The 27,955-nt window shown below is 40.1% G+C and overlaps 1 pseudogene; it reads right to left on the bottom strand.

Moving 5' to 3' along the window:
* Positions 1–863: 863 nt before the first annotated feature.
* LOC120421765 (uncharacterized) lies at positions 864–22,085 on the bottom strand (annotated as a pseudogene).
* Between the last annotated feature and the right edge of the window lie 5,870 nt (positions 22,086–27,955).

Here is a 27,955-nt window from a genome sequence, read left to right as displayed (position 1 = left end):
AATTCATTCGTGATATCAGTTTAATTGTTGATTGCTTGATTCCACAGTTATTTGTTTTGTAAACCAGAAACTGCTTTTTGAAGAAATGCTCTGGAAGGAATCAAATCAAATATTTTATCCTGAAAGGAAATTTTATACCATTTTGCGTAACAAAATAACTTTGAACTAAGCCATTTACAGCTCGTTTTGTTTATTGGCCGTTATATTTCAACTCATCAAGCTTCCAAAATGTGATAAATAATACAACCTCCAGACACAGGTCCTAAACCCCTAATTTTTCACGGTCCATCTCCCGCCAAGAGTCGATGAGTCATTCCGTGAGCCTTTAAATATTTTGATCCCTGGGACCTGTTTCCCTCGGTGATCGGAGATTCTCATGTGGTGATGATGCTACCGTTCGATTCTAGCTTCTACCTGCCGGCCTTCTCGTCCAAATTTAAATGGAACATCGTCCAACAAATCACTATCCTCTCCTTCGCTCCCGAGCCGGATGATGGAAATGATTTTTTTTTTGTCTTTCGAGTCCTTCGCCGTGTTTTTTTAATTGGAGATACCCGTTGCTTGCAGGCACTTGGCACCGGAGGAAACCTAAATCAACCGTGTAAACGTTGGTTCTAGGGGTTTGTTTTAAAAGGACGAACATTTGCGTCAAGTTTGGCGCTGGATCCCGAAACTGGAACCCTGAGTCAGATGGTTAACTTATCCCGGGCAGACGGTAATAACAAAATTCATGTCATTTCAATAACAGATTTTGTTAAAATAACAGAAACTGTTATTGAATATTCTTGAAAAAAAAATTTGGAAGAAAAAATAATAACAGTTTCTGTTATTTTAACAATAAATGTTATTGGGATGGTATTCAATAGGAAATGTGGAATAAGATAATAATAACAGTTTAAGTTATGTTTTTCCATTTAATTCCATAATAACAAGAACTGTTATTGGTTTGATATTCCATTGGAAATGTGAAATAAGATAATAATAACAGATTAAGTTATGTTTCTTCATTTAATTCCATAATAACAGGAACTGTTATTTGTTTGATATTCGATTGGAAAAGTGAAATAAGATGAAAATAACAGTTTAAGTTATGTTTTTCATATTTCTGAGCAGGCAACTGGAGGTCGTAACATAACCATAACAAAAAAAACTTTTTATTTTTTATAGCAAAATAATCATTGACTTTTTTAATTTGAAAAATTGAACTTTGGAAAGTATTTGAATATGTTTTTCCCTGATATTTTTTATCAAAATTATATTTTGTAATTTTTTAGATATTCATGGACATAGCCAATTTTTTAAAGCCGGTTGTTAAAAAAACAAGAAATGAGATTTCCGCTTACCCAAGCTTTGGACAATGTTTAGTTTTTCGTTCGCGTGTACATTAGGATGTAACAAAAATGACTTTAGGCGGGCACTCAAGGGTTTGTTCCGGTGGGCATACTGAGCCCAAATCTTAAGTATGAGCTTGATTGGACGTAACAGGAGCTGGCGCTTTGCATTTGAATTTTAAATGGTATTTAATCTGTGATTTTTTTTTTCAAAAATGACACTCTTTGAGGCACTTTGGCCACTGAAGCGTTTATTTTCAGCACCACTGTAGGCCAGATCCTTACGCATCTTTTTGGTAAGTTTGAAGCACCCTAGAGCTCGGTACAGACCTTCAAAGTTTGATATTTTTTCAAAAAATCGGCCCCGTTAAAGAACCTCGCGACGCCCGAGACGCTATTTGATTTTCCCATTTAAAATTCAAATGCAAAGCGCCAGCTCCTGTTACGTCCAATAAAGCTCATACTTAAGATTTGGGCTCAGTATGCCCACCGGAGCAATCCCCTGAATGCCCGCCAAAAAGTCATTTTTGTTACACTCTAGTGTACATCAGTCTGTATTGCCAAAGACTTAGTTTAATTATTTGTCGAGCTTTCTCAAAAGTATTTTTTGCAGACTTTACAACATTGAAAGTAGATTTTTGAAAAATATTTTCGTACAAAAATCCTTTGTTAAGCCCTCACCAACAAATTTATTATACACTCATCTAGAGTTTTATTTGGAAAGGTCCTGTGAACATAGGGAATCTCATAGCTTATAGGACTTTCGTAACATTAAAATATAAAAAAGTAATTGTGAATATAGTTCTACCAGTATTTTTTTGTTCTTTTATGATTTTATTTGGTATTTTTCACTCATATTCGATCCAAAGAGCAGTTTTTGAATCGCTTTCGATGCTCATAGGGTTATGCGACATGGCCATATTCTGCTCCGGATCGACGTTATTAACCAGCTTCGTAATTTCGTTGTTTATTCTAAAAATCTCTAATCAACCAAGGGTGTCCACAATTCCACAACCTTGCGCTCAAGGACTTCCGGTGTTAATCCGGTATGCTTCACCACAATGTACTGTTCGTTCCATGCCGAATTGTTGCGCATGTCCTCGGAAATCAACCGGTCCACGTACACCAGCTCTTCCTCAAACAATCGTTAACTCTTGATGGCCGATCGGCGGTGCGGCCATTCGTGATAGTTCTTCTCGTCGGTGTTCAGGATGTTCTCCGTCAGATCCAGCTACATTGAAGGATCGTTCAACCATTCGACAATCACCTCGCGAAAGTACCAAACTTGATAATTCTTCGGATTGTCCTAGAGTAGTCCAGCTTATCGACGCCTTAAGAATGTCCCGCTGGTACTGCCATACCGTATAGTTTTTCCGCATCCTGTTTCAACCCAAGCGCCCGCAGGGACTTTTCCTGCTTGGAAATGACCACCATCAGGTAGGAAAACACGTCGTTGAACTTTTCGCTGTAGCGGATTCTCGCCACCGGATTCTCGTCGTCATCCTGCTTCAGCGGCTCGATGTCCTTGCACTCGGGCCGGGCCCGTACATGGTCCATTCTTCGCCAAACTCCTCGGCGGAACTGTTGCCGCCCGCCACCGCAAAAATTCGAACAAAATTCTCCGGCAGGAAACTTAGGGATGCTTGACGCTAGCAAGAGAGACTTTTGAAGAAGAAATTTTATTCGGAACGTCAAACCAAGTTCAAAACAAACTGTTTAAAATGCACTCTCAAACCAATTCCCAAAACTATTGAACTTGATAATGAGTAGCTTTGTACCGAATTAAGGATTATTTTCTGAGTAAATTCCAATTTGCAACTGTTTCTGATTTTAGAGTGTAGGGTTTGTTTACATTAAACCGGGGGTGGTGAGGTGGGAATGGGAACGCTTGGAAAAGGAATCCGCCCAAAGTGGTCGTCTCCAAATTACGTTTCTCTGCTAATGTTTTGAACTTAATTTTCTGAAAAAAAAAACGAATTGTTTCATAAGAAAAAAGAAATATGAATGTGCAGGATGCTCATTTATGGGAGAACTGGTTTTCAATTTAAAAGCTATTAATTTTATATTTTCTAACTCAAATATGCATAAACGTTTTTTATGGACGCCCCCTGCTCTCACACGTAAACGTCAACAATGCGATCGCAGCAGGCACTGTTTTTTCGTCGTCGCGGCAGGCTGTTGTTTATTTTTCGTGTGCGCCAGATCTGCAGTTGCTCGTCGCGTGTGGATCGAGTTTGTACCGAATTCCGTTTCCGGATCCCTTTTCGGTAGTTCCGTCGTGTGTGTATGTGCAAAGGGTAAAACGCGATAATCGGGAAAAATGTTCTTTTTGGCGAAAGTTTTGTGTTTTTCTTCGTCAAGGAGAAGATTGCTGCAGCTGGAGGGAAAAAAACACAGCTGTAAGCGACACAACAGCGAATCCTCGCAGCAAAACAGAGGACAGGACCTGTCGGACGAATGTCCTCAGTTTTGATCGGGGTCTGAGGCAGTTCCATCATTTCGGGGAACTTCAGTAATCGGCAGGATCCTGGTCAAAGGGTGAGCAAATTTTTGTGTTTTTCAAGTGCTTCATCCGGAAAGCAAAACAATGTAAATGGGCTAATGCCGAAGTGTAAACAAAGCGGCTATCCTGCTCACGTCAGTTTATGTTTACATTAAGAACGATCAGGACATACTCTTTGTTTACACTTAGACATTGGCCTTATTACATTGTTGTGCTAGAGTTATTTCATTATTTTTGATTGTTCACACACTTTCGTGTTTCCAAGTTTCCAAACTTTTGCAAATGCTGTTTATTGACGGGGAATTTCTTTTCAGATTCAAAGAAGAGGAGGCTTAATACGCTAACGGTGGAGCGGTCCAGAATGCCGACTGTTCCGAAGCCAAAGATGATTCTGCAACCTGTAACGGTTGCGATGAGGACGACCTGCAAGCCAGCAGAAGCAAACTTGGGTAATCGGGGCAATCAGTTAAGTAAACTTATTTTTTTAGCGGTAGATTTTCCTCCCCCTTCTCTTCTTCCTCCTCCTCCTCCCCCCCCCCCCCCCCCACTACTCCTACACCTTCTGTTTGACCTTATAAGTTCTTCTTCAGCTTATCCTCCTAGGCTTTTCTGAATCTTTTAACGATTTTAATTTTGAAATAGCTCTTTTTTGCAACTAGAACCCACAAGTTCCACTTGAAAATTATTAAGTTTGGTTAAGTACTTCAAAAGTATCGTTACAAACACTGATGGTGGATGCAAAAAAGACGAATTACAGATAACCTCAAAAGCTAAAAAGGTGATGTCGTAAATCAACACCTTGACATTCGACCTCTAACGGATATATTTCAAGTAAAACAAGTAAATGGGCAAAGTTGGATTTGTAAACATGCAATCTATCCTGTCCACGTCAGTGCATGTTTACATTTAACATATCCTGCCATGTTAAATCTAGCAAAACAATGCCAAAGGAGTGTAGTGGGGTTGTAAACAAAGAATGTATCTTGCTCACGTTATTGATAATGTTTACATTTGGCATGAAAGGGATACACTCTTCGTTTACAAACCCACTACGGCCTTTTGGCATGACTGCTTATTCACAAATCCAAATTGGCCCATTTAGTTTGTTTTGCTTAATTTGAAAATAACCTTTAACTACGCTTTTTAACAGGCTTTTTGAGTGCATTCAGGCACAATTTTTTTAACTGTAAGCTTTTGCAACTTATTTTGTGGATAAAACGTCAATTTCTGAGGTGGTTTAAAAAAGTTTTGAGAAAAAATAGTAAAAAATAAGTTTTTGTTCGATTAGAACAAAAATGTTTATTTCGTCCCAAATAGTTGTATCCAACAGGTAACTATTATTATAGAGTAAACAAAATCGCATTTTCAAAGGGAAAATAGTGTATGAAATATGCCTTTGCAAGTATTATCTCCTATATTGATTTTACAAGGAATCTGAGTAATTTGAATGATAATTTATTATGAAATTTTATATACTTCTTAGAGAACCTAACATTATTTTGTTATGTATATTTCATTTTGTTGAAACTTTTATTTGAGCAAAATTTGTCAACTTTTTCGCCTAAATCAAAGCCGACATTTTGGTTTGCTCTATATTTTGTTGGTATATGTAATATTTGGTTTAAAATATTTAAATATTTTTTATTGCAGGTTACGGTCTTGGAGTCGATGAAGGCTGCATATTGGAAACTCGAGTTAACGACCACAACGCTCCATTTATTATCAGAAATTCTTCCTGTGGCGATGCTTATCACTTTAATGATATTCTTCAGATAAGTGCCTTAATTTTTCAAGAAAAAGAATAAGACACTTTGTGATAATTTTTCTTTATTTTTAGGTTGGACTTCAACATTGATCGGCAAAAATAATCAATCTGATTGTATCGAAAAACCAGAGGAGTATGAGAGATTACGGATTTTGACGGATAAAATAATAACACTTTTTGTTATGCAATCAATCCATAATAATAACAGTTTTTGTTATTTGGGTGCTCCCCATCTTTCGCTCAGAATAACTAATCTTGTTATTCTATAGTTCTGGACTCTTTGTTATTAGTATGTTATTGTAATAACAGAGCAATAACAATTTGAGTTATTTTTCGAACAAATCTTTGTTATGGAAATTTGTTATTTTAACAACTAATCCGATCATCCCAATAACGGATTTTGATCTTCTCACAATATCAAAAACTGACCTTCCCAAGTTATTTCCGTCTGCTCGGGATGGCAACGTACAGATCATTGATTGCTTTAGCATGTCGTCGTTGAAATTCCAATCACGGTACAGTTGGATGCATTTATGAATACTCAAAACCCCGAATGAACGTAATATCTTGAATGAAAAAGTATCGAATTTCGTTCAGGTGTTCGTCTGTTGGTTTTTTACTGTCTCCTTGGGCTATCTCGTAACCGAGCAAAAACAGCCAGATTGTAGATGTGGTTAGAAAGGCTGGTATTAATTACCACACTTTCCGCTCTCCTAAATACGTTTCCAATATCAGTTGTCTCGAGAAGGTAATCTCGCATGCAGCGGTGTGAGAACGCGTCGAAAAAAACCTGAACTCGTTTTCAATGAATCTCAGCTTCATTACAGCTCACTGCAGCAAAAAAGTGCACCAAATTTGGGCACTTGAGCGCGTCAAGCCAACAAAAGACTTGAACGCGCCCAGACGACGAACCCGGTTTCAAACTTCTCCAAGTCGCTTAGGCACAAAAGACAAAACACCGCGTCATCGACAATGGAATGCTCGTTGAGCTTTCGAGCCGATCCCCACAGACCAACCGACAAACAACCATTATATTCAAAAATTTGCCAGAGCAAAAAGGCAACAAACAACAACTAACAGAAAAAAAGCGATCTCTTCCTTGGCGCCAGTAAGTCGCGATTTAAGACGGAATGAAGCCAAAGGGTAAAACCAAGAAAGCTGAAACACTCGAGTCGACGTCAACGACGGGAGAGATCCGAGCACCGAGATCTCCAGCAGGGCAAGGATTCCTGTACGGTGCGCGGCTCCAAAATCTCCGACCTATTTGCTGTGGCCGTTTGAGAAGAGGAGTTTGCAAAAAAGCCCGAAACCCAGCAGGATGGACATTTATGGAAGTTGATTTGGAATTCAGGTTTATTTTTTGGCTTCCCGATAGTGATACTTCGTTGCCACTGAGTATTGTCAGTTATTTTTGGAGATTTAAATTGGTTTTAGATCTTGTCAGCAGTTTGAAGATAGAGCAGAACATTTTCAACCAATAAGTTCTAATAAAAGGAGAACAAATATTCATACATTAAATGACGAAAGTTATAGATTTAAAAAATATATATGCTGAAAATCTCCAACCAAAAATTTCTAAAATTCTTGCTCAGCTTAAAAAAATTAATTGTTTAAGAGTAAATCATTATGCAAGTAAAACAGAATAAAATTAAACCGGACCTTCCCCAGGACTGTGATTTAAACCGCGCAATGAAAGTTGTCTCCACGGCCCAACCCCAAAGAAAAGGGCCTCCAAAAAACCCCCACGAAACTGCATTTCTCACACATTGTGGGAATCCGGACAGGTTTTCCTCCGGCTCGGCGGAACACCTGGACACAAAACGGGCGTTGCAATCATCCGTGCGAACGAAAATCCTGTGCAAAAGTGGTTTCTCTTCACTTTACGTCCTACGTCTGCAATTATATCATGGCCCCCACCAGCCAACCCATCCAAGTAGGCTCCCCCGAGCTCCTCCACGTTGACTGACGACGGCCAAGGTGTCCTGCGATCCTCGCTGTAAACGCGACGCAACCGGTCAGAGATATTCGTCGAATCACATTAGAAAAGGGACTATCGTAGAAGAATACTATTTTTAAGAAAATTTTAACATCCAAAGCTAGCAAATTACTAACTGTCAAATGCCAAGTTTTACAATCACAAAAAGTAGCCCCTTTCAAAAAGTCTCTCCACCAAAAACCCATCAATGTAATGTGGCTGCTTCCTCCACGGCCTCCTTTGTTGGAACCGGGGTCTCGTTTGTGGTGTAAACTTGTCGATGGGAGCGCATTTTTAGCGGTCGAGATTTCGGGTGGGACACAATTCGCCGTAATTACCACTGCTCGTCTCTGTCTCTCTCGCTTTCGGTAAACAAGTGTCCCTGCCCGTAACATTGTTATTTCGGGGCTAATGTTTGTAATTTGCGGCATACTTAAAATAAATGTTAATGCACGGGGAGGAGAAAAGGAGCGAAAAATATGCACGCCTGTTTATTTAATACTTTGGATGTTTTTACCGGTCTTTTTTTATATGTTGCGACTTGATTTTTTTAATAGCTGTTCAATTTGCAACTTTTTTAAATATTGAATCTCAAATTAATAATAACAGGTCATAAGCTGTTCCTTAAAGAACATGTTCCTAGAAATGCGAATTTGTTGAACGAAATTAAAAAAGAACATAAAAACGTTTTATTAAGATTATAACTTGTAAATGAAATGGTTTGAGTAATAATTTCAACAAATTGCATTACTAAGATAAACAAAAATTACGTTTTTTTCCGGAAACTCAGGGGCTTTTTCCAGGAATCGAACTCAGCCCAAATCCCAAATATGGGTCATTCCATCTCAACTGTGCACGAAAAAGTGCAAATTTGAAAATAACACTCTCCGATCCTGCTCAAATTTGGCAGAGCTGTTGATACTATCAAAACATGCAAGAATCCCGAATTTCATCCAAATCGGACCACCCCCTCCATTTTTGTACCTCCCCAAAAAATCAACTTTTTGCCGATTTTTGACCAAACCTCCTAGTTTCAAACGACGATACCTCAGGAACCACAAATCTTAGAGGGTCGGTCTTAGACTCAATTTTGAAGGAAATATTCCTATTCACAAAAATAGATTGATCAAGGTAGGGGAACAGCATCTAATTCCAGCGTTCCTCTAATGTTTCCATATCAGCGCTTTGGCATTCAATTACAGCTGATAAAAAGCGTTTTCAACTGAAATCGAGTAATAAATAGCTCAATAAGAAGTGAACAAGCAAGTTTGTATCAAAAGTTTTGCAAAATTTGTTGTTTAAATAGTGAAAATGAGCAAATTGGACGAAACTAGGAGCGAGGACTTAACCTGCCAAACATACTAGAATTTCCCCTATTAGCCATTTGAATAAATATTTGCGTAAAATTATAAAAATATAAATTAATCATCTCCTAAAACACCAGGTAGCAGTTATTGATCAGCCCGCCTGTGTGTTTCTAGCAGATGTGGCGAATGAAGCTGATGTAGGTTATCTCGAAAACACAAAACTTTAAAATTCGATACCTCTGGAACGAAACATATTCATTTCTGTCGATAAGTGATCCTTATGTAAAATTGGTCGGGGAACACGATGGTGAGGTCAAATAAAAAAAATAAGATGGGGTGTTTTGAGATACGGCCGTTTAAAGTTTTCAATTGCGCAATACAGGTAGACAAAATAAATTAATCAAAATTTTGATCACGGAAATGGATTCTACGTCCAATTTTCTTCAAAATTGAGTCTAAGACCGACCCTCTAAGATTTGTGGTTCCTGAGGTATCGTCGTTTGAAACTAGGAGGTTTGGTAAAAAATCGGCAAAAAGTCGATTTTTTGGGGAGGTACAAAAATGGAGGGGGTGGTCCGATTTAGATGAAATTCGGGATTCTTGCATGTTTTGATAGTATCAACAGCTCTGCCAAATTTGAGCAGGATCGGAGAGGGTAATTTTCAAATGCTGTTCCGCTTCAGATGGAATGACCCATATGTGAAATATGTTGAAGGTATCAGGAAGCGAAGCTCAACCTATGAATTTTAAATGGAAATTGACCCGCAAGAATTTTTAATATTAAAAATTGACGATTTGGCCACTATTGCGTCTATATTGTGAGTGTACTTGGTACTTGGTACTTGGACTTCGCCTTTCCTTCTCCCTAGTCTGGATTTTGGATTTGGGGTTTTGGATTTTGGATTTTGGATTCTGGATTCTGGATTCTGGATTCTGGATTCTGGATTCTGGATTCTGGATTCTGGATTCTGGATTCTGGATTCTGGATTCTGGATTCTGGATTCTGGATTCTGGATTCTGGATTCTGGATTCTGGATTCTGGATTCTGGATTCTGGATTCTGGATTCTGGATTCTGGATTCTGGATTCTGGATTCTGGATTCTGGATTCTGGATTCTGGATTTTGTTATTTGAATAGACCAAATTCACTTAATTTTGTATTGTAGTTTAAATTATACTTTAAATTATACTATTTTTCGGAAAACTAGGGTGAAATATCTAATAGTCTATTGATATCGTTAGTACAGTTCGTCTTATTTAGAAACTTTAAAAAGATCATGTTTTTTTTTGGTTCCGCTCTGAAGGTGCTTTGAATAGATAGTCAATTCGAAAAAAATCATTTTAAAGTCCAGGTTAATCAGGTTCAGCCTCGAGTTCAAAATCCTTCCTTTAGGATGCAATATTCTCCCGGCCGAGCACGTCCATGAACCGCAAGTCAAAAGCATTCAGAAGTCAATCGAGCACAGAAAAAAAAAACCTCTCACTCTCCAGCGTGGATGCTTTCCCACGAACCGGAGGGGGCATGCATTGCATACTACAATCCGATTTTTTCCACTGTTGTTTCTGCTGACCGTGTCGCGTCCCTTATTACAACCGAAGACCAGCATCCTACCCGGCCGGTCGAAGCACCTTCAACGCCAAGTTAGTACAGCTTGTCGGAGGACAACCAGAAAATAAAATCATAAAAAATAACCGGTCATAAGTGCATAATACAACAATACCTCGCAGGATCCACGGTTGGGCTCAAGATCTCGGGGTGTCTTTCTCGGTGGACAAGGGCAGCCAGCAATCAGGCTTTGTGAAATTGGTTTTAAGGTGGTGTAGAAGGTCCTTTTGGCTTCTTGAGACATCCTCGAAGCTCGATTAAAACCGAAGTTAACAATTGTGTAGATTCCGGGGAAGGCTTACAAAATTGAAAGTTGCCGGACACGGTTCGTTTTATGGCCCTTAAAAATAAGGAGGAACGCTGGGGGAAAAGGATGGGTGAGGCTGAAGACTGTGATTTCGGTGAAATGAAACGATTCCGAAAGTCAAAATACGAAATGAAAAATTATCTTTTGGAAGTCGATAATGGAGGAGTGTGGAGGTAAAAACACACGTGTTTAATTGGTCTTTCCTATAGGGGCTACCTAATTGAACGATTCGGTACGGAACGATCACGGATGATTTAAATATTATCTTCTGAATGGTAGCTTCATCAGCCTCAATAGAATGAAACTTGTTTTGCTTTGTGTATTTTTTAAACAATCATTTCAATTTTGAAAGTAGTTAAATTTTCTTCAAACTTTCCAACAATCCATACAATGTATTGAAGCTTTTAATAAACTCATTCTAATAAATTCTACTCACTTGCCTTGAAAACGTGACCAAAAATCGATTATCGGGACCCACCTTTTCGATTATCGGCCCAATAACAAAACGGTTTCCCTGTCACCATAAAAAAGAGGACAATTTCAAATAAATTTGCCCCTCCCCGCCGGGTCCACCAGCCCGATGACAGGTTAATGTTGATTCTGTGCACGTTTCGGGATGCACTTTAGAACCCCAGATGTTCTGAGGCCCAGCATCCAAGTGTATTTCTCTTTTTTACCTCCCTGACAAGTTCAAAATGTTTCAATTCCAGTTTTGCTCTCAACCCCAGAGGACAGGGGATTGGCAACACAATGAGCCAGTTCTTTTTTTCCTCTGGACCCACTCTTAAGTGAATTTCGCAACAACCTGTTGATATTTGATCAAGAACACGTTGTACCGTTAGTCATAAAAATATGTTAAATAGATGTGTCACTTCGGTGCACTTTTACCGTTGGGGTTCGAAGCAAAAAAGTGTCGCGCAAAGTGCAAATAACGGTCTGCTGCAACTTTTTTGCAACTCCACCGAAAATCTGCAAAACGGGAGCGCCAAAAAGGGTCATTACATGCCGTTTGGATGCTGTTAAGATTTCCGCAAAAAGGACCATAATTTATGGTAATTTTGTTCTCACGTCGTTTTTTGAGAAACTTTTTTTGCGGAGAAACAATCAGAGCACTCAGTTTGGTAAATTGATGAGACCGGTTCAGAAACCGTTAAGAGTCTGTGATGGGTTTATCTTGTTTAATGTAGTTTTTTCTGAACGGGAAAAAAACTTGGGGTGTTAGCTGGCTGCGATATTATGGGAAAATATAATTTCTATCAGACCTGGAATATGCATTATACAACATATTTCAGTACTTGGGTTAGCCCTCGCTCTGCCATTTTAGAATGGCAGAGAACTTGACGGCCAAATTCCAAGGTCAATTGGCAATAATTGGAAAATATTTTGAGTGTTATCAAAAAGATTATTAGCGATAAACATTATTTTATTTCTTTTTTCGCTGGAATTCATTGTACATTTTTTGCATTAAATTTGCATACAAATTCAAATTCATCAAAAACATGATGGGTTTATTCAAAAGGTCAACCCCTTCCTAGTTTGAAATGGAACAATCCTTCGTACCTATAAAACCGAACAAAATTTCAAAATTTATTTTTTATCACCAAAATAGACAACAGTTTTGGTAATATTTCAGAATGTGTCGTGAGAAAACCCTAAACCGTCCTCTTCAAAATTATAATCGATTCAACCTAAAATTAGCTCATCTCAAAAATACCTGATAAAACGGGATTCCCGATTCTGGAAATTTCGAAACAATATTCAAAATACCTCTCTGTCCCCCCTTCCCATCCACCATTCCTAAATCTCATTAAGACGGGTTAAAATATGGGTCTATTAATAGCCTTGGATGAACACCTGCGCGAGCCACCTCTAAAATCAAAACAAGCGCCACCTGTGGGCCCGCGCCTTGCGAAAATCCTCAAACGTCATGGCAACCGATTAGAGAGAGAGTCTGAGGGGGGAGGCCAATAAACTGGTCGCGCCGTGTCGCCAAAATATGCAAATCAACCCGCATCGACGTGACTGGGGGTGAGGGGTTTAAAGGAAGGAAACGAAATTTTTCATGGAGTCGAAATGTTAAAAAGCATCAGTCGAAAATTTAACGGTCAATTTAAACGACCAAATCTTACCAGGGCAATTTTGAATTCACCGCAACTCATTTAAACGAGTTTGACAGTATATTAAATTGTTTTGTGGGGTGCACATGTTCGCAACTAGATGGCTCCAGCAAGAAATGTTCAACGGAAATTTGTTTGAAAAAGCTTCATAAGTCAAGTCTGTTTGTCTGTGGTAAAACCATGTGCAAACGTCATTTGGAACACAGGTTGAAGAAAGACAAAAAATAATCTTGAAAATTTAGAATTTTTGACAGAACGAAAATGGTAGTCATATATTTGTGAATTGTTTTGCTCTCATATTTTAAATATTATTTCCATTTTTTTCATCAACAAACTTTGAATGAATTTCGAAATGGATCAACAAGCAATTTTTTGTAAATAATTTAAATTTCTCAGCGTTAAATTTCATGGGTAAAATTTCACTTCCTGCTTGCAAGCTTCATAGTCTGGCGCGGATTATATGTCGTGGAATTTGAGGGCGCGCACGACTAATGATATGATGACGGAGTGGCGATTAGGCGATTGGGAGCTCGCGACGTCGCCAAGGCATGCTTCATGAAATTTTGTGTGCTACAAGATGATGGAAATAGGTTGACAACTGTGCTATGAAATTTTGCGCTTTGTTTTCAATTATATTTAGAGTAAATCTTCGTCCCGCAAATATCACAAAATTTTAAACTATCATATAAATTATGTTTTAAAATAAGGATAATAATCCTTGTTTCAATCAATCAAAACCAGTTCTCAATCCTCTTGGTTCCACGAGCTACCTGCGAGCTTATATAAGGAGTCAATGGCCACCACTAATCGTGTAGTAAAATGCACGGGACGGCGACTACTAGCAGTTAATTAAGTCCCAGTGGGATGCCAAACTTGATCGCTCGCCGTGAAATGGTGATTTTCGATTATCAATTTCGTTGTAATTAATGACAACCGATCGCAGCAGGCTGCTTGAGCTTCGGAATAAAAATTTACGCTGCGTGATGATTTGCGGAATTAAACAGATGTCTTTCAACTTGTTTGTAGTAAAATTTGATTGATTTTCTTTCAATTTCTTCTGGTAAGGATCAGTTTTTCAGTATTTAATTTTTTTTTGTTGTTAAAAAATTATTTATGCATAAAAAACCATTATCATGCAATTATTTAAAAACAATTGAAGATTGGAAAATAAAACAAAATATAAAGTTTTTTTATATGACCAAATTCGCATTCAGATTTTAATCAACGATATCTCAACAGCAAAAAGATTGATTCAATGTTAAAATAACAAAAATGATAAATTATCTGATATTTCAGGTTAAAAATACATTTTATAATTTAAAATCAGGTAAACAAAATACCAAAAGTTCATAATCAGTATTTTGGACCATTTTCAAAAATCTGCCTTGAATTTTGAATATATGTTAGTTGGTGAGATACTGTCATATAAACATTTGTCACGTTTTTGATAACATTTCAAAAACGGTACGGGGGTCTAGAAAGGTAGACAGGTAATGGTTTAACTTGAAAACTACACATATTGACGAAAACAAAAAAAACTGTACATCAAAACAAGTCTACAATCTTTACTACTTTTAAACTTCTTTCAATCTTGAACAATGCGATGATGAACAATGAATGATGAAAATGATAATTATGCGCTTTAAAGTGTGAAACTGTAACAGAAATAAGTAATAATATAAACTATCAATCGCTTTTCAGCGATTATAACTATCTAATCTAAGCGCTAAGTACATTATTTAATCTAATCTAATCTAATCAAACCATAGCACAGTCAATCTTTCGAAGAGATCCCGGAGGAAGCCTTAGGTTAGATTACGCCTAGCATTCTTTTTATCATATTTTGACATTTGTAGTGGGCCATTCCATAAGAATGCATTAAAACATCACAAATATTTAAGTGGCCAGGCCTACTGCGTAACATTTACCGTAAACATGATTTGTTGAAGAAGGTTGATTTTGAGCACGGAATAACTAAATTATCAGATTATTAAAAAAACTATAATTTTTACTTGATTAACGAGGAATGATTTTAAATCAATCTAAACATGAATCATCGCCACGAGCCACGACAATGAATCTACCATGTTCCCAAAAAAAAAAACACGTCCTTTGTTACATTCCACCGTCAGGCGGGAAGGTAATTCCAAAGTCACTTCCAATGGAGCAATCACGAAATTGATTGCAGCCTACTGCGCTGGCCCACACCCAGCAAGCCCCACCGCAGCAACCAAAGGCGTGACTCCAATTTCCCCGTCGCCTGCCATGTCGAAGAGAACTTGAAGCGAGAATCGAGCCCCTTTGAAGTTCTATTAATTGTCTTTGACGTTTCAATAATCGAAGCAAGCCGGCCGCCACCATTTAGCATAGCTCCCCAGCAAGCTGGCGGTCTGCGGGTTTAAAGTTCCTATTATCAGATCGAAAGCCTCGGGAACAAGATTAAAATAGTTTCAACTCATTGGTCACATTGTTGCCACGGTTGGCCGCACTCGGAGTTTCTTAACATGTGCTACGCGCTATCACGGTTGTCTTAGGCTTGCTGAACCTATCCCTTAAATTGAATTGAAAAAAAATATTGAAAAACTTACTGAAAATCTTGAAATTCAAATTTCTAATAAAAATCAATTTTGATTATTTTTGAAATGGTCCAAATTTAAAGTTGGTTAAGGGTTAACCTGGTGGTTCAATCGATCTAATTAATTTCTTATGATTCTATTAAGGGCCTCTAACCGTTAGCTCGTGAGGCAGTTTTGCAGGGCACGACTTTTGCGACGACAACGGACACAAGAACACGTGTTGTGATTGATTAATTAAGAAGTGCAGGGCAGTTGTGGGCAGTGCCGCAGTTCAGAGTGATTTCTTGTGGTGGCCATTCGCGGTCCGTTTTCCGTATGGAACAATCATTCATTGTGACAGCTGGGTTAATTAGTTTTCAGTGAGTGTTAACCGCACTGTTTCACGTCACAGTGGTCTTCAAGTGATGGCAGTTTTATTTTATTCACGGTAATAAAATGGAAGCCATTATCGAGTGTCAAATGGTTATGAATTGACTGTTGACAAAACCCATCAACAAGAACCAAACAGATGTTACATTCAACAACGGTCCTTGGTGCTTTTAAGACTTCTCTTGGTCAGTCCACCGCCGTGAGACTAGAGCATCCAATTTCCCGTCCCGGGAAAAAATTTCCCGGGAATTCCCGAAAAAAATATTTCCCATTTTCCGGGAAATTTGTAAATTTCCCGGGAATTCTCGAAATGCAAGCGGAAGTATACATTTCTTAATTTTTTTAAACTTTTTTTCGAAAATGCTCTGAAAAAATAATAAATGAACAAACTCAACATGATTTTGTTAAATAAAATATATTGTTTGGTTTATATAAAATTAATCAGATTATCAGAAATTATGACATCAGAATTATTTCTGATAATATTATTTTTTAAGGCAACTGGGAATAGATCTTGCTTAATGAGTATTAAATTATTACAATTAGGTAAGCTTTCAACAGATTGATGTAATTTAATCAAAACAATATTAACTCCTTACCTCCAAATTAAAATTGAGATATTTAAACGTTTTTGTTTACCATGATCAAATGAGATGAAAATCGAATTTGTGCAAAAAGAATTAATTCAATTGGTTGAATAACTAGTACTAAAGAAATTACAATTTTAAGTAAAAGAATTATGGAGCACTGGCAACTACAGGTGTTAGAGGGTTAAATGTGAAAATAGAAGACTTTTTGTGGAATGATGTTAGTTTATCTTGTAATTTAAATTATGCAACATGATAATCTATTGTTTGTTCTAAAAAAAATGCAAAAATATATTCAAAGCTTGCTCAAATATTTGAAAACATTGGGTTGTTTGGAGTAAAACCAACACTTAAAAACTTTACCATTTGTTCAAGGGCTGAAACCAGTATTTGTCATGAAAAACATAATTTCTGCATGTTTTTTTTTTCTCATTTCAATAAACTGGTCACAGAGGCATGTTTAAAATTTCTCCAAAAAAATACCAAAATACAGTGTAATGTCATTTTCTTGTAGTTGAACGATTTTTTAAATGCAGTTAAGCTGTTAATTGATCTTCACACTTATTCAAACCATTAATGTTGATGTCCCATACAATTTTGTTGATTAATATTAATTAAAACCAAGACCATAAAAATTTTCAATAAACTTAAAATTTCCCGGGAATTTCCGGGATTTCCCGGGAAATTTGTATCCCCGAAAAAAATGGACGCTCTACGTGAGACCGCACCCTGAGTTGGCCAATCCATCTAACGCGATTTATAAATTTATTGATGTATTTAAGGTAGCAAATATGAATATGCATGCCAAAATCGGCGTGACTAGTTCAACTTTAAGAGGAGGTGTTTGCATGCAAGAAACGCAGCTGCGATAAAATAACAAGGCCCGTAACATGGTCAGCAGTGCCACGTCCGTGACCGAAGAAGTCAACATAATATCTCTTTCCGTGATTGCGTGACTTCTGAGGATACCGGGTTGGAATGTTTCTGGCTTCTTTGCAGAGGTTCTCAGATTTATTTTCTCATTTCTAATAAATTTTATTTGCAATTCCGTCTTGAACATCCTTACTTTTCCTGTCACTCTATTGTGACGAAATGGCCTACTTATCATCACCAAAAATAACAGAGAGCTTAAAAGTTCAACTTTATAGCACTTGTATCGAAAAGTAATACTTTGGGACACAGTTTTGATTTTTGAATTGGCCATAAACGATGAGAGCCCCTGCTGTAATCCACTAGCAAAGAACGCACCTTTCGTGGCGTGGCACCACGCACAGTCTGAACTTATTCTACACTCAAGGGGTCTCCAAATTCCACCCTTTGCAGGTCATCGCCGCCCAGCAGGGGCGCGGCCCCGGCTGCCAACATGACCCCTGGCGGAAAGACAAACGGCGGGGGATTTTTTCGCGCCTCAAACTGTTTTGCACACACACACGCACCGCAACCAAAAACTCAATCCCCTCAGCACTCAAACACCAGGTGAGAGAAAACAAACGGCTCATTTGAATAACGAGCTTGCCGAATGGGCCACTGACTCTGCGTGGGTGTGAAACGCGACATGGCCACCAGACTGTGCAGGTCGCATGTCCCCCACGGCGGAATTGAGTAGACAGATTCAGCAGCTGAGATCGTTAACGGGCGGCGTCACGTTGTGTCACGACGTCAAAAAGCGATCTCGACCATTCATTGCCCGAAGGTACAACAATTAAACCATATCGGTCCAATTTGGGGGTGCCTTTCTAAAAGGGGAAACCCAACTTGCGAATCCAAGTAACCTTTGCATCGCCTACTACCACGGTCCGGAAGATCCACAACGATCAAATCTCTCAAAGTCCGTTGGCCGTTGCGATGGTCATCATCCGGACAGTGGCGTGATTGGGTCTGGTTTGGTCTGGTCTCTGTTTACCTTCGTCAAAATGATGCAGGTGTGCGCCCGCCAAGCTGTCGCCACAGCAGGCCGCGATCGGTCGTAAACCGAGCGAAAGAGTGTTTGTATGAACGGATGAAGGCGGATGGATGGATCGGTATTAGAGGAGACCCGCAATGGGTAGTCATTACACCCCACCACCATGGCGGATTTTCTCGCGGCTTATCCGGTGTGTGGAGCGGAGATGATGGTGATTTCGCGACATTTTTGAGTTGAAATTGTTTCATTGATTTTGTAAACTCATTATTTTCAAGACTTCGGATAATCAAGTCATAACCATAAAAAGAACTACAAAAAAGAATACTTATCCTACACGAAAGAGCAGTCCACATGGTCTTTCTCTAATCCCCCAACTCAAACCATAATGACTCACTTCAGTGACCAAGTCACGCCAAAGTAGTTCGACTTAATTTGCATTTCGCTTAAAATAGGCTCCACCTGATTACCTGAGTGAGTCTGAGTCTACGAGTAGCAGCGTCGTCAGATCCTATCTCAAGGGTCTCCGGTTTCAGGCCCGACCCGAAAGAAGGGGGTCGACCGGCCATTCGGTCAATTTGGCACCTCACAATCTCGCCAAAGCCGGTTGACGGTCCGATGGTCTAATTTTTCCTCCCAGCAACGTAGACAAATTCGCGAGAGGTTATCGGGCACATCAAATCAGCTGTAAAATTGATCAACACCATTTTGTTCACCGAGTTCACGTTCGAATGGTCACTTATCGTGATCTCCGGCGCGACGACCGGTTGTCGTGTGGCCAGCGTGGTCCCGGTTATAGGACAATTTGATAATTTGTTTATGAGATTGTGTTTATTCCGAGAACATGAGCGCGCTCAAAAATGGCGCCACGACCGGATTTTGTCGTTTGAAATGACCTGCGGCAGTATCCACATGTGACTGGAATCTGAGGTGTTCAGAGGTGCTTAAGGTGAAGCCGTTGATCATTTTCAAAGAAAATTGATCATCACTATAAAATATTCTGTATAAATTTCATTTCAACGAATATCTGCACCAAAATGAATCAGCAAGTGCCGGTTGTTGCCTTCTTGAAGCCACTGAAGGAATTTTTGCTCTAAATCAAATGTGTTTCAAAATTTATATAATTTTGTGGAACAATCATTGACGCCCAAGTTCGCAATCATTGATTAATGACGATTTCCATAACTTTACAAGGAATGGCATAATCGTTACCAAAAGGAATCAGCAAGTGTAGGACACTATTCTAAACAACTTGTTGAAGGAATTTTGTCAAAATATTGAAAGCGACGCAAAATTTATATCTTTGAACGAAAAATCATGACAATGATGGAAGTCTTCACGTTAAGTTCTTTGCTGAAAATTCACCTAATTTAATAGAGACTCGAAGATCAACAGACCACGTGGTGGTGATACATATTCAACGCAACTAGGCCCAGCTGTAACGAGATGTGTGGGAACAAAATCGCATCCTTTCGCGTGTGAAAGGCCTCTGTTTACACACAAGACGATGATTCTAGTCAGAAACTTCTGTCCTGTACTGTTTTCGTGTAGTTTTTGCCACAGTTTATGTTGTCTAGTTTTCCCACTCTACGTTACATGTAAACACACACATATTTGTAAATAACAGAACACAAACAGGACGAAGAGGTCAGTGAACTTGTCCTGACCGTACATTTTCTTGTAGGAAAACCACCTCAGAACAGTCCCATTCCCTGACAGACCTCAGAGCAGGTCAGAACAGTTAATTTACTGCAAAATAGAGCCAAGTTGACGCGAATAAAGTCTTTTTGTTGTAACCAGTTTTGTTATCTGTAATCTTAGTGTTTAAATTTGTATTTACCGGGAAAAGAAGTGCGACAGGATCAACAGACGTTCTTATGTGCGCAAACATAAAATGGTCCTTCGAGCCGGATCTGAACCAGCGACCGACCGAGGTTTGGCGTCATTTTATGTTTGCGCACATAAGAACGTCTGTTGATCCTGTCGCACTTTCTTTCCCGGTAAATACAAATTTAAACACTAAGATTACAGATAACAAAACTGGTTACAACAAAAAGACTTTATTCGCGTCAACTTGGCTCTATTTTGCAGTAAATTAACTGTTCTGACCTGCTCTGAGGTCTGTCAGGGAATGGGACTGTTCTGAGGTGGTTTTCCTACAAGAAAATGTACGGTCAGGACAAGTTCACTGACCTCTTCGTCCTGTTTGTGTTCTGTTATTTACAAATATGTGTGTGTTTACATGTAACGTAGAGTGGGAAAACTAGACAACATAAACTGTGGCAAAAACTACACGAAAACAGTACAGTACAGAAGTTTCTGACTAGAATCATCGTCTTGTGTGTAAACATGCCGCCCGCCTTGAAAGACGGCGGCTCTGAGCGTGCTTTCAACATAATATCTTCCTACTTGGCTCTTCCTGTGTACTTCTGTACTGACTTTGACAAAACTGTTTGTAAACAAATACTACATCTACTGTGTATGTCTGTGTGTGATCATACGATCAGTGGTTCGAACGTTTTCTTCTTCTTTCTTCAGGTACTGCGTGATGTTGTCAAACATAAAATGCCGCCCGCCATGCTGATACGGGGCTGTTGATGTGCTGTTGTCCGACCTGCTGCTGCTTTTGACTGCCTCTCGACCGCTGCTTACGTACGCGTGACCTCACGTACCGTTTGTACTGTTGCTGCTGCAGTTGCCGTGTTCTTGGCCTGCGTCGCTTCTCCCTCCTGTTGCTGTTGCACTAGCCGTGCTTCGTCGTTGCCAGAGTTTCCAACCGTTCGTACCTGCTGAAATTGTGTGCTAAGTTTGCTGTTGGAGTCACAAATTAGAGGGTACTTAACTTGAGACTGTGGTGGGGGGCAGTTCTGACCCGTCCGATCACAAAAACGCGCCACCCCTGTTGCTTTGTGCTGGAACCTGCATTCAGCTTTTGGCTTGCTGAGCTGTGTTGTTGTTGCTGTTGACGTGTGGTTCTTGAGTGACCGTGATGCCGCCCGCCGTTGTCTGCTCTGCCTCGGAAATCGCCCGCTTCTTGTCGCTCACTGTGTCGACCGCTTGTGTGTGCGTGCGACAGTTGTGCCGCCTGCCATAATCTCCTTCTTTGTCCTCCGTAAGTTGCCCGTTGTTGTTTGTCGAACTGTTGCTGATTGTTTCGTCCACTTGCGCTTGCTGTACTGTTTGTTGTTGTTGTCTCCCAGGTTGGGCAGACCTTTCTCCTTCTCATCCTGCTTGCTGACGTGTGTTGACTCACTGGTACTGCAGTTACAGTGACGTCCTTCCTCGAACGACTTGTTGTTGTTGTTGCCTGTTCCCACAGGCCATCCATAACCGACGAAACAATCTGCTGCTAACTTGTCCAACTTCTGCTCTCCTCCGTCCGTCCGTCTGTTCCCCACATCTGAACTGTAGTCCAACTGCTGTTGGGTTCTTCTTCTTCTTCGCCTTCAACTTCTGCTAGACCATTCCAGTTTGTAGGCACCTCGTGGTGCCGGTGTCAGCGGATCAGCGTCCGCTAACCAAAGAGAACTGCGTCTCTACTGGAATGGAAGTTGGGACCAGTGTGTCCCTTCCATGCTTGACGTCATCTTTGCGCCTGTAGTTGCGTCTCCACCACTGTTCGTGGAGATTGTTCCCCAAAGCTGGGCGAACATCAATGAAACTTCCGGTCGGCGCACCGAAAGCTTCTGCCGCTGGCCTAGCGACCTGTACGGATCACGCTGCTGTACACGACAACACGGCATGACCGTCCACACTCGTTGAGTGGTCAGTAGTACTCCACACTGCTGTTGGAGTTGACGTCAGATGGATGCAGTACTGTTGTTGGCGTTGAAGTCTGGAGACAGATTTAAGGACGGCTGATTGTCTGATGGTTAAACAGTAAAATAGGGCTACTTAACTCGGAGCCGTTTTGGAGTGGCTGGTCTGGCCCGTCCGACCACAACCGTGCCACCCCATTAGGCTTTTTGCTGGAACCACGAACATCTGCATACTTGAGCGACTGCTGCCGCTACCCGTAGGCGATGAATCTCCGACAAGTTGACTTGCCGGACAAGGTGTGATGTTCTGGTTTCCAGGTTGCGGCTGCTCGTGAGGTCTACCATCCCGGTAGAATTCCTCCGCGACCGCGTTCGAAGATGCTGCTGCGGTTCACTGCTGTACGTGCGCGTGCTGCTGGTACAGCTCCGTGCGAAGAACGATGAATTGCTGACTGCATCGCCGATCTCCACGGCAATCGACTCAGATGCAACGCGAAATCGAACGTTGCTGTCATTACTCGAGCGATCCAGCGACGCCACACCTAAGTTGTAGAGCACTTAACAACTGGTCGTTGAAAGAAATAAGATGTGTACTTAACTTGGGTTGGCGGTGGGGGGCTGTTCTGGTCCGTCCGACCACGAACGCGCCACCCCTTAGGCCTTTACGCTGGATCCTCCTATCAGCTTGAGACGTGCTGAACATTCTGCTGGTTTGTTGGGGCGCGTCGATCAGAACTCCGACGACACCTCTGATGTTTGTTGTTGTGCACCGGCCAGATAATAATCCGCAGCTGCGTGTGCGTGTGATGTGCGTGCGCTCTGAGCACACCGGCGATGAGCGATCGAACTGTGCACTTGCAGTCTCGGATCTTTTCCGAGGGCGTTGACACTTTGCGGTCCTCTTCTGGCTCAGCAAATAATCTTCACCAGCCTCCAAACACTTTTTCGTGCACCAACGTCTGCCCGGGTTTCTTCACCGTAGTCGTTTCACAGTTTGCGCGACGGTTTCGTCCGTCTCGTCGTTTACCGGTGGTCTCTGCTGGCCACAACACCGCACCCGGTCCGTAAACTTCCTCGCATCACGACCGTTTTGCACTGCACCGAATCGCAGTATTTTTGCAGCGGAACGCACTTCTGCGACTTCGCGAATCGAATCGCAGCGACGACGGCGACGACCGAGCACCAAGCTGCACTTTTCAAACCAACCGATTTCTGCTTTTCTTCATCGTCGTCTCACCCGTTTCGTAAACAAACCGATCCGTTTGACGTTTCTCTTCTCCGATTAGAACTGTCACTGCAGAGCAGCGATGCCAGTTCGCCATTCAATTTTCGCCCGACGGCAGAGCTGTGCGGTATTACACCGGCACACACAATTTTGCAACTTGATCGAGTTTGCTCACCTTCGGTAATATTTTTTCTCCTCGCGTGGACAAAATGGCGACACAAAACAAAATGGAGGATGCAGTACACAATTACATGAGATTTTGAAACCGGGATTTATCACGACTTAGCTTTTTAGACGAAACTTCTGGAGTGTAAACTTCTGCAGTAGCTTTCTGCAGACTTTTTCCTGATGCGGCGAAATAGCTCCCAGCTCTTCTCTTCACTGACAGCTGGTGGAGCTCGCAGTGACAGGTGCGACATGATCCGGCTCGAAGGACCATTTTATGATTGCGCACATAAGAACGTCTGTTGATCCTGTCGCACTTCTTTTCCCGGTAAATACAAATTTAAACACTAAGATTACAGATAACAAAACTGGTTACAACAAAAAGACTTTATTCGCGTCAACTTGGCTCTATTTTGCAGTAAATTAACTGTTCTGACCTGCTCTGAGGTCTGTCAGGGAATGGGACTGTTCTGAGGTGGTTTTCCTACAAGAAAATGTACGGTCAGGACAAGTTCACTGACCTCTTCGTCCTGTTTGTGTTCTGTTATTTACAAATATGTGTGTGTTTACATGTAACGTAGAGTGGGAAAACTAGACAACATAAACTGTGGCAAAAACTACACGAAAACAGTACAGTACAGAAGTTTCTGACTAGAATCATCGTCTTGTGTGTAAACAGCCTCCTTTTTTGGCGAACGACGACGATCCGATCCGGCCAAAAATGTGGGAAAACAGGTGAAAACACAAAAACGTACGGCATAAAAAAGGTAAAAATCATATGCGTGAGAAAACGGAAAAAATAAAGAGTGAGAGAGAAGAGAAGGAGGAGGACAAGGACAAGCTGAGAGAAGCGGAATAGGCCAAGATTCGGGTTTAAATAGCAAGCAAGGCACTTTAAATTGCCCAAAAGCGGAAGAAAGCAAAGCAGAGGACAGCAACCAGGACCATGGGAACATTTTTGGCAAAACACCTTGCGTTTCCTTGGCCGAATTCGGTGGGAACTGTGCCGGGTGGTTTTGGAATGGTTATTAAAAGTACTTACTGGTTATGGGATGTGTTTTTCTGCGAAGTAGGTATAATTTGTTCTATTTTAGAAAGGTCTGCCTTAAAGTTTTCGTCTATTACAGTGCCATCCCATTTTGGCAAAACGAATTTTTCAAATATGTTTACTTGCCAAAAATCAACGTTAATTTTTTTTAATTATTCATTGTTGGGTGATTTTTTATATTACCTGACCAAAAAAAAAATTTAAACATTGGCAATGTTTCATGAAACAATAATTTTACAAAAATTTTCTTGAAATTTGTTTCTTGAGGAAAATATCGAAAATTCCTATATAAAATCTAAACAACAACAAAATTAGTATATATCTATTTCAGATTTTGAAACATTTAGGGGCTTTTTAATCTGCTGTCCCTATTCAGACTATACTTTCACCCGCTAATTCGCCCCAGTTGACAGTGAGATTTTTTTTTTCGATGTTGATTTAAATGTTTTATTTTGAAAAAAAATATGAAGCAAAAGCAGCACTGAAAATATGTATGCAAATGACATAGTATTTCGAAGTATTACTTTATAAGCCTACACTGCCCATGTTCGCATAAATGTCAAATCTGTAAAAACAACAACCTGAGAAAAATGCAACGAAAATTTGTCCCACACATAAGGGGCCATCCATAAACCACGTTTATAAACCACGTTGACACTTTTTTGAAATCTCAAACCCTCCCAGATCTTGAATATTTCTTTTTTTCTAATGAACCTAAAATTACTTCTTAAGTCAAAGAAATAGTACTCATGAACTCTGGCAAATCGTCGGAGTTTTTGAAGATTTTTTTAATACAGTCGACTCTCTGGTTGTCAATATCCAAGGGACCATCGAGGAAGAGAATCATCAGTTTACAGAACGATGCAAAATGAAGACTCGATTGAAAATATGTTTTTCTTGGTACCCAGCTATGGGAGAGAATCATGGCAACGTCCAGCAAACAAAAACAAACTAATGACAAACACCCTTCAAAGCTTCGTTTCGCGAAGAAACATGTCTATGCAAGCCATGAGATAGTGACAATATTGACAACTGGAAGAGATTTCTAAAGCAAACAGAATTCAAGGGACCGTCGAGGAAGAGATCCTTCAAGCAAGATAAAATATCGAGGAATAAAGCCAATCGAAGTATGCAATTTGAAGGGACTGAAGAATTCATCGATAGATGGAGCAATATTGATATCGAGAAGATCGACAGCCAGAGAGTCGACTGTATATAAAATAAGCCTTACCCAGCAAACTTCGTCCTGCCCTGTTTTGGTTTCCTGACGTTTCTTGCTTCTTTGCTAATTCCGCCTCCTGTCATCAAAATTTGTTTTTACGCAACTTTCTTCATACCATTTGCCGATACTCGGGAATCGGTTCCGGAGTGGCCAAAGTGTCAATAAGTTAGCGTATAAACCTTCCTTGGACTTATACGAACCCAACGCAACAAAGAGCATCTCGATCCGACCTTCCGTGTTGAATTGATTCGCGTTCGAACAAAACCGTCGAAATTTTTTATATAGAAGATTATGAATCATTTAGTCACATTTTCATCCACTTCATGCCAAAGAACTTTAGAAAAGCCCAACCACAACGTTCTGATTACTCCCCACCCGTCTGTGGTTGGTGGCCACGGTACAGAAAAAAGAACCAATTTAGCTTCCATAAATGGCCTTAGATACTAACAAACGCAGCGGGATGCCATCGGGCCGCGTTGGTCGTCCGAAAACGACGACGACTTTTTTGAAGTGGTCCAAAAATCATGATACGCCGCCATTAGTGCGCTCTAGCATCCCCGACTTGGACCATCTCCGTCCTCAGCCACATGCTAGGCAGACTTACGGTTTGCCTTGAACTTGATGTTGATTCTCTTCTCCGCGGTCCGACGATGCCTTATAAGGTGTGTCGAGCGCGCGGTTTGGGATGGTTGACTGGTTTCTTGGAGGCTGCTGAAATGCGTTCGCCTTTTTTTATCATCGAGGTTGTACTCACATCCTTTGGCTTGCTTGCCGATGGAGTATTTATTGAACACCTGAGGATTGTTTGCGCTGCTGCTGCTGCTGGAATTCCAGTCTGATCGAGAAGACACCTGGGATGCGATCTGCGGGGTCTTTGCATAACGCTCAAGGCTGAGCTTGAGAGGATGAGACTTTTTTTATCTTAGCTTATGAATAAGATTTGGTTTAAAATAAAATTTTATAGCAACTCAATAACAGCCATGAATAAAAGGATTCATAGGATGCAGAGACGTTATTCTTGAAAGTCCAGCAACACCAAAAGTCGGACCAATTGAACCTGGTTGACCTCGAACAAACTCCCGATGATGAGGTTTTTGCACCACGTGCACGTGCAACCGGGAAAACGTGGTCAGCCCAGGCCAGCAGTGCGGTTAATCCTTTGGCCTTTGCTCAAAGGGCACAACATACCCGAGACCAGCATCCCCCAGAAAGGAATCTCTTGGGAAAGAAGACTTTCAAGTCATAAAAAAAGCAAAAAAGCGTAAAACTCAGCAAGTTGGAAGCTCTGAACTTTCGTACAAAAAATCTTTGAATTAATCCCTCACAGATTTTTACTCGAGCCTTTACAATGTAAACTTTTGCATCGATTAAGCAAAATCATGTAATAATCGTAAACTGGGGAGATATTGATATCCCGTGGTAACTTTGATAGGACTTTCAAATGCCAATCAAATTTACAGCTGACCGTATTTGAGTATTTCTGGAGCAACATTTGAAAGGGGCGGTACGACATTGCTCTTACGGCCTCTCAATACACGCGTTTAAATTGGACTAAAGGCCGTAAGAGCAATGTTGTACCGCCCCTTTCAAATGTTGCTAGAGATTTTTTGTGTACAAAGGGTGACAAGAAAAAAATATTTTTTTTTTTAATTCTTAAGAGATTTTCCTCTATTAAATAAAATATCAAGCCCACCTTGATTTAGCAGCGACTCACACAAAGTCGACAAAGGTGTGTGTCTCGGATGAAACGCTGTCGACTCTGTACGCTAAACAAAAATTGTTAAAACAATGAACATATAACTGATTTGCAGTTTGATCTTTCGCTACGATCAATACGTTTTCTAGAGCAAAAAAACAACAATTCTGGATTTTTTTTAAAAAAAAAGGTCCTATAAACCAAATTTTCAATTTTTGCTTTTTGGGTGTTTTTAGAAACGCCTTGAGTCAGGGGTATTCAAAAACACCCAAAAAGCAAACAATGAAAATTTGGTTTATAGGGCCTTTTAAAAAAAACTCCAGATTTTGTTGAGCTTGTATTTAAAAAAATATTGTAATTTTTATTTTGAATTTCTAAATTTTTCAACAGGTTTGTTGAAACATTCGTTGAACAAACTATGGAATAAGTAAGTCAATTTTGATTTTTTTACATTTCACGTTTGGCGTGTATCGAAGTAAACAGATTTGCTTGTTTGAAG

Source organism: Culex pipiens, chromosome 3, assembly GCF_016801865.2.
Source record: "Culex pipiens pallens isolate TS chromosome 3, TS_CPP_V2, whole genome shotgun sequence".
NCBI classification, from domain to species: domain Eukaryota; kingdom Metazoa; phylum Arthropoda; class Insecta; order Diptera; family Culicidae; genus Culex; species Culex pipiens.
Note: the sequence above shows the minus strand (reverse complement) of the source record. Positions and strands in the feature narration are given on the sequence as shown.